Here is a 7,319-nt window from a genome sequence, read left to right as displayed (position 1 = left end):
GCGTTCATTGCTGCAACTAAAGGAAAACCGGCCAACAGCCGCTACATGGTCTTAGTGACGTAATTCGAGCCGTCGAAGAACGTAAAAACCGGGAAAGAAAGAAAAATCTTTTGAGCGAGTTTACAAATTATCTGATGGGTACAGAGCAGTAATTTTTGGCTGAGGTACTTTGCGACCCCCTAATCTAAGTACTGGGTGTATTGGGTGACTACGTTCTGCAAGCATTTAAGATTGCAAAACTAGTTCAAAAAGTGTTGCAGGCTCCCTTTAACTCTCTCTTAGTCGTCACAAAATGAGTAAATGAATGAGCACCAATGTTACAAAGGTATGCTACTGATGGTAACGCGGGTAGAGTGCAAGACTGAGGCTATGTTCAGGAAAACCATATCGTGATCTATGGACGTAAAAAAACGGCGTGCCACACAGTTCGGTTGGCTGAGACGTGAAATGGCGTCATTTTTAAAAGTTATTACGACAGTTGCGGCAACACTCGGAACCCGGCCTGAGCAAACGAAATGATCCACTCTCGGCAGCCTGCAGACGATATGAAACATCGATTTCGCCTTAATTCCTTCGCTGCGACTATGTAATGACAATGGGGGCTCAAGACTGCTGCACTGCCGAACATGTGCATACTTGTGAAACACCCGAAATGTGCACACTTGTTGCATTTCATACTTTTATTTAAAAAGGTCGTACACCTGGAGGGGGTAAATACTTAAAGGAGTACTGACACGAAATTTTGGTGTTACGTTTTTTTCGCTGCTATGCGTGCCTACCAGCCCACTAATCATAGAATGACAGATTTGACGGTCGAGCGCAGCGTAAACATTCATTTACGGCGTCGTTTATTCGTGTCAATTTCGGTTTCCACAAAATGAACGCCGAGCAGCCGCCATAACAGGAGGTATCACGTGACGTCACCATTCTTGCCGTATCGCTGCCGCTCTGGAAGCGCGCGCGAGTGAGCGCACGCGCGCGCCAAGACCTGCCGAGGTCTTCGCCGTCCCCACAGGCCCGGGCAGCATGGCGTCAATACCAAAACCATGACGTGTACACACGCCCGAGCAGCGCGCCGGCGTGTGTACACCACAGCCAGCGCGTCGGCTTCGTCACGGGAGCCCCGACGTCGGCAGTTTGGGGCAAGTAGCAGATGATGTCATGTCGGTCCGCTCTGGGCTTTCTCGTGCGGGCGAAGATTAAAATGGATTTTAAATATGTTTCGCTGTACGGTTGCTGTTGAAACTTGCTGGGAGATATCGCCTGATAAAGAGGAAGCATTTTACATAGTTATCTAAGATTTGAAATTTCGTGTCAGTACTCCTTTAAGAAGTGTAACCCTCAAAATCTGCTTTGTGGGTGAGCCGTCGGCTGCTTATCACAAAGATGCAGGTTCGATCACCGCACCTGGCTGCCGTTTTTCTGATGTAAATCAAAAACGAAAAAAAAAAATCATATGTGGAGATTTCGACTAGGTCCCCAGGTGATCTAAATTGCTCTGCCGTCCTTCAATATACGGTGCACAGGAGTAGTGTCGAGGAATCAAACGCGCTAATATTATTTGACAAGCGTGTTTCCACGGGACCATCTCGTGATTTTAACTTCTTCCGCGCCGAGTTCCCACACGAATAATTAATGCTCTTTTTGCTGCGTTCAGCCATTGAATGTGCGCAACACTAAAAGGTAGATTTTGCTGTAAACATCCCTTCCTTTGTCAACCTTTAACATATCCAAACGTGTAATCACGCGTAGAGCGAACAACTTGTGCGTTTTTAACGAATCCAGATCAAGATAACATATACAGCAAAGAAAGCTGTTAGCGTATGACACGCACTTCCTCCTTTTGTAAGAAACTTTAACCAGTGTCCTTGCAGGCGCTGCGTATATTGTCTTGGATAATCAACGGCACTAAAGAAGTAGACACGTGCAGGTCGGTTCCGCATTATTCCATTTGCCCAGCGCCAATACTTCGCGCTTTTTCTGCTGTTTTGTATTTTCAGAGATGCTTTGTTTCCGGATATGCGCTTCACTGACTATTCTAACTCACTGCTCTGGTGCTACTGCTGCTCGTTCCGGAAGGGGGGGGGGAAGGGAATACTGATGTCGACAAATTAAAGAGCGCCTCCTCAAAAGGTTTTTATCCCGTGCTTTACGAGTCACTTCCCCTACTCCCCCTACCCCGCCCTGGGTTGTATGCTGGCGAGCTCTCTGCCTGCTGAGCTCTATAATACCCCCAGTGCACTGCCTTTCGTTTTCCTTTACCTCAAACCACAACAACGACAGTCTAATCACCCTTCAGTTTGTAATCGCATAATCTGTTATAAGATTCCGCAGCTTAGTGGACGGAACGGGGGTGGTGGTCAGGCGTAATGGAGACGTATTCATAGCGACGCACACATTCGTAATAGCTATCTCAAAATTCATCCCAGTGATCAGAGTAATAATGAGCGGCAGCGTTAACTAAAGCTCACTTTTTAGAAATTTTTGGCTCACACCCTCGAGTAGGTGACTGTTAACAGATTGTCCTAGGTGGCCAAACGATCTAATTCATAGGTATCATTTACCTCGTTGCTGTAGGGTTATTTTCCTTATGCTACGACTGATGAAAAAAGAGTACAGCGCTGGTATTCAACACGTCCCTTTCTAATGTACGAACGGGACCCGACGGTAGCTAGGCCTAACTCAAGGGGTTTAACTTTCAGGGTGGTGGATGATTCCACAGAGGTGATCGCGATTTCAACGAAACAAAAAAAGTAAGCGGGAGAAAGTGTATCCTACGGGCAATTGTGACCCTTGTTGGTTTTAAGGTTTTAAGTTGTCCCTAGGACAACTTAAGGGCTGGGCTAGAAAGTAGCTGATAAATCGTCACTACTACTATATGTTTTTTTTTTTTCAAATAGCCGGCCTGATTCCTCACAGTTGCTCTTAAAATAGCGCAACTTTCACGGGGAAAAAGGAGTATTCATGATGCAACAGAATTGGACTTAATTTTTATGGTTGCTTTAATCTGCAAAACATTATCTTCACACTTCGCTAATAATTTAACTCACTGAACCACTTCACGAACTGTTTCAAGCTTATCAACCAGGGTGTCGAACCGGAACCGAACCGAACCGAAAACCGGAACTGAACCGGTATTTTTGCCGGAACTGAACCCTAATCCCAAATGTTATTTTTGAGCACGCTGAACCCGAACCGGAACTGAACCAAAAAAAGAAATAACGGTTACTGGTTCACGCCGAAACGGTTCGATCCACCGTTGTTGATATTGCACAGTCAACGCAATTCAGGCCTTCACGTACCATAAACTTCGTACCCGCTGGCGCACTTTCCCCTCCAGACTCCAGACAACTGAACACTATCACGCTGTATGTAACAACAGGCGAAATGAATGAGCACCAATGCAGCAATGGTCTGTCACTGCTGGAAGCGCGAGCGTAGTGAAAGCTGACCAAAAGAAATGTCATTCTCGGCAGCTTGCAGGGGAAATAAAATGACTTTGCCCTTTCCTAGCTCCGATTTTATTGGAGCAATCAGGCTGCAGGAGTGCTCCACTGCGCAACAGCGAAAGCCCACACCCGATGTGTGCAAACTTTTTGTATTTCGTAATTTCTTTAAAAGGACACACTGATATATATATATTTATATATATATATATATATATATATATATATATATATATATATATATATATATATATATATATATATATATATATATATATATATATATATATATATATATATATATATATATATATATATATATATATAGCGAATCAGAATAGGAAATGAGGGGCTCGTTGAAAATAACACAGAAATAGGGGTTGGCAGTCGAGAACTGCCAACCCCTATTTCTGTGTTATATATATATATATATATATATATATATATATATATATATATATATATATATATATATATATATATATATATATATACAGAAAGAAATGCCGGCAGTCTACAACGCCAAAGACATAGGGGAATGGTTGGACTATTTGTTACCGTTAGTGACGTTACGTTATTATTATTATTTATTAATTACGTGATAAAGAAAGAAAGAAAAACACGCGCCCAGAGCGTGGGTTCGGTTCTACCAACTATTCTACCAACTACGGCTTCGCCCCGGGCGTTCTTAGCTTGGTCCCGATGGCAAGGAAGAACCTCAGGGAGCGGTCCCGATTGGCAACGACGCTCTGAAGCTGCGTGCATTAAGTCGTCCAAATCGCATCCCCACTTTGTGCATCGCACGATTCAAGACCAGCGAAGGAGAGAAAAGTATCCTTCGGCGAATTCTACATGCTCAGCAGTTGGGTTCAGGTACATACGCGCGTGCTGACGTCACGAGACCAGGAGACGGCAGACAGCAAATAGGGAAAGCCGCCGTCCGTCCGGACTCAGCAACGCGGGACAAAAGGTTCGCCCGTCGCCTCGGCAGCCAAGCATCGCCTTTTCAGGCCGAGCGCGTCCCGACAAAGGGCGGCCGTCTCGGCTGCCCCTTTTCCTGCAGGCGGCGCAAAGCGCTTCACTCCCGTCTCGGATGAACGAGCTCGCCTTGGCTGCAGCGCACAGAGACGGGGCCAAAAAGAGCCGGCTTCCTGACTCGAGGGATCCTCGTAGGGCGCACGGCGCGTTCAGCCGTTAGGGAACGAAACACATGATCCTCTGCAGGCCCTCTGCTGCTCGCACAGGAGCCGCTTGTGACTACTGTATATGCGCACATGTGAACACGGAGATGCGCTTCCCCTATCGTCCGTTTCCCTCGCTGCCACTCTTCGCAGTGAGAGGCAGGCCGGCTGCATCTGTTGTCGCCGCACTGCGCTGCTCTCGACGCTTTGTCTGCTTTGGTATTCCAGCAGTTGGAGTGCTGCCGTTGCCAAGAGGCGGTTCTTCCGCTCCAAATCCTCCGTCTACGTCACTCGAGTGTCTGTCGTCCTCTTCCGTGTCAGCGTATTCTTTTTCTCGTCTTTGTTATAATTTGCTAAAATTAAAATAATTCTGCTTTTCGATGGACCGTCTAATAGCACAAATGTGTCCCTGCTGCTTCCGTCCGATACCGCGCAGCGCCATCTTTCAAGCCGGCACACGATAAGTAGAACTGTTTAAACTTAAACCGCAAATAGGCGTTACGCGCGTCAAAGCACCGCCTAGACTATGAGGAGATCAGCGGCATAACGATTTCGCCCCCCAGTGAGTTAGCTGCGCCGATTTAAATAAATTTCAACGGCCATCTTTTTTCCGTTTGCACGTATCTGCCCTGTAACGTAACAGCAAGAAATTATATGCATGAAAACCTCTCAGCCTACGCAATGAAGGTCTGTAGTGTTATAAACTTTAAAGCTGCAGCGTTGCAGGGCCACATACCAAATACTTGATGTCTGCATGGGCGTTCGCGTCTGTGCCCTAACGGATTCCCGGTTCACTTTACAAACACGTCAAAGCTTCACTTATTCGTACCCCTACAACGGAAGAGGACCCGAAACCTTTATGGCAAAGGACGTTCGTCGGCACCACGGGAGGATATATGGAAGGACTTTCGAGGACTTGCCTTTACAGCTAAGATGCGCAATATCCTTGTATTTTTCTTTACTCTCCTTTTGTTACTTGCGTGCATCCTTGTGTTTTTTTCTCGCTCATTCTCTCTGGCTTGAGTGCTACATTTTGTGACATAGCCACGCATGCAGGTTCTCAATAAATAGGGTTCGACGCGTCATCGTGGATGTCACTGTGTCGAAGTGGAAAAAATACCGGTTCGGTTACGGTTCGGGTTCGGGCGAACTCGTTCCGTTCCGGTTCAGTTTCGGTTTGACTAAATCACGTACCGAACCAGTTCGCGAACCGGTTCGGAAGCTTTAAACCGGTTCGCGAACGGGTACGATGAGTGGAATTATAAGAGAAAGACGAAAAAATGTTTATAATTCAGAGCAAGCATAAAAACAAACTACAAACAAAAATTTATAACACTTTTTTTTTTCAATAATAGTAGAGCAATTTCGAAGACAACTTTAAACAATTGGACCGTATATTAGGAGAAATGGATGACGTAGTGGCGATTAACCAGCCACTTTCGGGCCAATTCGTTATGTTGTCCAAGGGGCTAGTCAGGGATATTTACACGAGAGATTGTGTACAGTCGACATTTTGAATTCGGACAAAAAATTAACATATTGCTTTTTCTGCAGAAGAAATGAGAAATCTGGTCATTTTTCCGAAATAAAAGCTTTTGTTTCTCAAGAAATCACAAAGCTGCATTGGATGAATCCCGCGAAATTCGAAACTTTTACCTCCGTAAAATACAAGCTATTGCAGCTATCACCGCATTTATTTTCTTTCGAGTCTTCGCATAGGTATAAATAAAATAACGCATTTATTTTTGGTATGCAGAGCATTCTCTCCAATCAATAAATACAATTACGACATGTTTTTCAAAAATTGCCAAATGTCAGGCCCTGTTATGCTGCACCTGAACAAGCTAGGGAGTACAATTACTTTAGTAATTTCCGTCTATCATTCTCACTGTGTGCCAAATTTTAGTTTGTGTAGAAAAGAATGGTTCAATTTAAAAAGAAATGCACTGCAGTGCAGGTAAATAGGGCACTTGCTCTGATTTAAAAACCAATGCGAAAAGGACCATCTAGGATTTTTGCAACTTTTCACAAATCCAAGCTAAGGTTGTTTTTTATCACATGCCTCAAAACATGTTGCATTTTTTGCGCGGTTTTGTAGACAGAAAGCAGGAACATGAACTCATTAGCCGTATTGCGGTGACATACTAGGGTATCTCGTAATGAACCTCTGACGTCAACGTAAGGCGAGAAGTGGCCGGTACAAGCTTGTTCGCGTATACACGCCCTGAGTTATACCAGGTACCACGGCGCTTGGTGCCTTCGCAGTGAGAAAAAATTTGGTAATTTCAAAGGCCGGACAACAGAAGGAATAAATTACGCCGGTGGACACACACAAGCGCCCGGTGTGTGTCTACTCGCTTCGTCCTTGTTTCTGTTAGCAACGCTACCAAACTTTTGTCTCTCACTTGTATTGGCCTAGTCCTGTTTATAAAGATTGTTGTGTTCTTCAATTAACGGCTGCCTGTCATTCTGTTCTCTGCTGTACTTTCGAACGATGGACGCCAAAGACCAACTCGTTGTCATTGGTAATAGGCGAAGGATTTCTACGGATTAAGCTCGCTCGTCACACCTGTCCAAGGCATTTGATCGCATCTGTCACTCTTTTTTTGTTTTCTCTCATGAAGCAAGCTAACGTCAGCTGAGTTTTTTTTTTTTTGATGAGAAAACGCATTATTATTTCCATTATTCGTTT

This window comes from Haemaphysalis longicornis, unplaced genomic scaffold (assembly GCF_048455015.1).
Source record: "Haemaphysalis longicornis isolate Haplotype H1 unplaced genomic scaffold, Haemaphysalis longicornis Haplotype H1 scaffold_1, whole genome shotgun sequence".
Taxonomy (NCBI): Eukaryota; Metazoa; Arthropoda; class Arachnida; order Ixodida; family Ixodidae; genus Haemaphysalis; species Haemaphysalis longicornis.
The sequence above is the reverse complement of the archived record's forward strand: the minus strand, read 5'-3'. Positions refer to the sequence as shown.